Genomic DNA, 4,510 nt, shown 5'->3' on the forward strand with positions numbered 1-4,510 from the left:
GCTCAACCGCTGCGCCACCGGGGAGGCCCTCAGCATATATTCTAATAGCTTTGTCAAATAAGTATCAACCAAAGCAATTTTAGAAATTTGCAATGATTTAGGTCACTACTTGGAGTTCAACTGTAGGAGTTAAGGGTGTATTCGTTAAGAAGATGCCCTCATTTAGACAAAAGCTTTAAGTTTGGGGGTTCTTAAGAACCCATATAGCTGGCTACAAATTTGAGGGTTCTCACTTCTCTCTCTGCCTCAAAAATTCACTAGGATGACCTAGAATTTTGCAAAAAAAAGCAATCATGCACTAAATAGTATTTAGAGACTAGTAAGAGTAAAATGCTTTGTATTTAATTCTTCACATTCTCTCCATCTAAGTAAAATGATGTAGAAAGGTATAAATGCAAAATGCATGTGTAGTCATAAAATTATGCTTGTTTTTTGTTCCACTGGATATCTATTACTTCACTCTGAAAAAATCCAAGTATTGTGAAGATGCAAAAATTCCATCTCAGTAAAATTAGATGGTGCTTGATAAATGACTACTGGTTAATGGGAATTGACTCATCAAACTGTAGATCTAAGAAGTGAATTAAAAAATCACTCAGGTAGATAGATAATGAGTACAAGGATGTGTGATTTTCTACTTATCTTTTCTGTTGAAACACTGATTTTATGTAGATTGTTCTAAGCATGTGAGTTATGGAAAAATTACTGGAGAAGTAGGATCAGTGTGTCATCCTGAAGACACAGTGGTATTGTGTCCATTGAAAAATATAACTGGAAATGATACAGAATGGAAGCTGAAAGCAAAAACAAAAACAAAAAATACTTTTAATTCAAAAAAAGGCTGGAAGTTACAAGAAAAATGTAAGGTAAAGATAATTTTGTGAGATAAAAAGATAATATGGTTACAAATGAAAGAACTACATGACAGAAAAATGTAAAACTGATAGTGAAAAATAGAAATAAAAAGTAGATAATAGAAAAAATGTTACCACATTATAGCAAAAATAAATGGAAAAATATACATAACTTTTCCTTAAAAATGTTTAAAATTGGGTCTCCCTGGTGGCGCAGCGGTGAGCACTGGGTTGCGAAGCTGCCCGCAGCCTCTGCAGCACTGGTTCCATCCCCGGCTGCTCCCCGGCCACCAGAGGAGGGTCCCACGTGGTGCGCAGACCTCTCCTGCCACCTGCTGCTCCCCTCAGCAGTGTACTTCGGTCCTTCTGCCTGCTCTGCTCCCAGCTCTGGCTCTTGTGAATTCTCTCACCCTCCCACGCTTCTGACTGTACCCAGTGCTTGTATAAATAAATAAATAAATGAATCTTTAAAAAAAAAAAGTTTAAAATTAAAATAAAGAACAAATGTTATCATCAGTGAACCCTCAAAGGAACAAATATAAAACAAACACCTAACAATAAAATTAAAGGTCTTTCTGTAATTGATTAGAAACAATTATAAACATGAAAACAAAAGTAATTTGAGCCAGAGAATGCTGTACTAAGAAACAGCTTTTGAAACATGAAACATGTAAATTTAGACATACTCATATAACTAATGACTTAGAAATTTTATCATGGTTACTTTCTAAATAGGAAAACAAAAATGTATGTGTAAACATGCAGACATATACCTAATAGCTGGCTGAGAGAGGTATCAAGATTGCCACTTTAAGAATGTTATGGTATTGCAAAAATTATTACTTAATATAACCCAAATGTTAATGTATTTTTTTAACTGAACATGACTATCAAAATGATTATTTGGAAAAGGTTGAAATGAGAAGATGGATTGTAAGTTATGAGGACATCAAAATAATAGTCTGAGCGCTAAGCTTATGTTTATATTGACATAATAGTTTTGGTATATCTGGTAATACAGGTTTTTTCAGTGAGACAAGCCTGTTTTTAAGTTTAAACTCTTCCATTTACTAGATTTGTATTGTGAGATATCACATAAATCTAAAGTGTGGTAAATTTTTGACTGGGATCCATTTCTTATGTATTGAATTACATCTGTGTCAGTTGGTCTTGTGGCTTACTCAGGTCATACTTGATGAGATTCTCATTTATTTCATCTTCATTTAAGAAGGGTATGCTAGAGTTGCCCAAATTTATGGTTTGGTGAAAAAGATATAGTTGTTCATGATGGATAATTCAAGTTACATGGTAACTTGTGGGCAGCTGGTCAATTACGTATTCATCACCAATCCCTAGCATTAAACCTTCTCAAAAAGAAAAGTGGGGTTTAAAACCCCCCAACAAATGAATAAGAAAGAACAGCTGAATGGAAAATGGGTAAATTTTATTAAAAATCAATTCTCATACATGACTAAATAATATGAGAACATATGTTTACCTTTTGAAAATCACTAAAGTGAACATTAAAAACAGTAAGATAGGGCCTCCCTGTTGGTGCAAGGGGTTAGTAAGCAACTTATGAGGTTGTCCGCAGCCACTGCAGCATGAGTTCAATCCCCGGCCAGGGAGATAGCCACATGGTGCAGTGGACCTCTCCTGACTCGCCCACTGCTCCCTTTAGCAGTGCATTTCGGTCAGGCTGCCTGTTCTGTTCCCCACTCTGTCTCTGGTGAATCCTCTCACCTCCCACACCTCTGGCCTGTACCCCAGTTCTTGTATGCATAAATTAAATCTTAAAAAAAAGAATAAGATATAATTTCACATGCAACAGCTTGGGGAATGTGTAAAGTCTGCCAATATCAAGTGGTGATGAGAAAATAGCTACAGAAATATTTACTGTTGGTGCAATCACCTTTGAGAATATTCAAAAATATCTGGTAAAAATAAAGATGGGCATATTTTCTATCCTGTCAACTTACTAGTAATTCCTTTCCATACATTCACATATAAAATCAACCTGTTGTTTATTGCAGAGCTATTTGTAATCATGAAAAATTATAGCAATTGTATATTTATATGATTAAACAGAATAATTTATGTGACTACATACATAATATAAAATATATACACATAGCTTAAATATATAGAAATATTAAAAAAACTATAGTGACAAAGAATAAACCTGTGTATTACACATATACCAAAGGGCTAACTTAATGTTAGTATATACAAATTAATTCTCAGTGATGAACACCTGAAACATTAATGTGATAATGCAGTGTTATTTCAATAACAAAGAGCAAGTGCAGCATAAAAATCACAGAGACAATATATACATAAACTTTAAAATCACACTAATATTGGCAGATTCTGTTGTTGAACCCATGCATGTATAATATAAATCTAAACTACAGGGATATGAAAAGACACACCATCTTCTGTTAGAGTTTGTGATTGAGAATGAAGATTGGTGAGAATAATTGTGTTATGGAGTATTACAGGTCTTCAACAGTTTCTTTTATATTTCTGTTCTCACAAAGGTACTCTGATACAACAAATGCTGATATTCTATAAATCTGGATGTAGACACATGCACATGGGGCCTTTTTTTTGTGCCCTTCCTCTTTGTATTATCAAATATATTTAAAAAAAAAACTTAAATAAGGGACAAGGAAAAATAATAACTATAAGAAAGAAAATATCAAAATCAACAAACAACTATGAACCAGAGACACTCTATGGGGGGTGGGGTTGGGGAAAGGAGGGATTGGGGTCAAACTAAGGGGGTTGTAATTGTATGGGGAATATAAAAATAAAATTTAAATAAAAAATGTTAAAAAAACTATATAAGAAACAAACTACAGCAACATAAAAAATTATACAGCACAATCAGCAAATAGTAACATTTTACCTCTCAATCTTGAATTTCAGTAAGAAATTCAGGAATCAGAAAAGGGTCTCAGATCTGAGGTTGTCATAACAAGGAATAGAAAAACAGATTCTATAAGTGACAAAAAACATGAGGTCAGTGTTGTTTTTGGATTTGTATGTGTGTATATGTGAGGGAGGTGTTTGTGCATACACACATATTATTGGAGATATATATATATATACAATTTTTATAGTATGAAAGGTGGTATGTTTCAAATTAAATATAGTATTTTATTGTTGGAAAATGATTTTAGTTCTTTAACTTTATTGTCTAAGAATTAAAGGAATTAAAGCATTATAAATTTTATAACAAAGGTTTTAAAATCATGGCAGAAACTTAGAGATTTATATAATAAAACTTTTTTCTAAATAATATCACATCATACCTCTCTAGGTTCTTGCACTTAGCTTTGTACTTTAGCTGCTTCCTTTACTTTTGACATTTTAAATGAATGGGAATTAATAAAACAGTATCCAGTTGACATACACAATATTTCTTTCCCACTCTATATAAATGTGGTTTAATATGAATTTCAATATAAAAGTCAAATGGCATTACACTAAGTTTAAATCATATGCTCTTGGTTGGAAGATAAGACTTTCAATCTACTTAAATACAAGACTAAAAATGTCAATAATTCTAAATGTAAGACTAATATATTCAATGATGGTGAGGCAAGAAGTCTAACGGATCACAAGTTAGAACATGATAATTAAATGCATTT

The sequence above is a fragment of the Talpa occidentalis genome, unplaced genomic scaffold (assembly GCF_014898055.3).
Source record: "Talpa occidentalis isolate TD23 unplaced genomic scaffold, MPIMG_talOcc4v2.1 talOcc4.8, whole genome shotgun sequence".
Taxonomy (NCBI): Eukaryota; Metazoa; Chordata; class Mammalia; order Eulipotyphla; family Talpidae; genus Talpa; species Talpa occidentalis.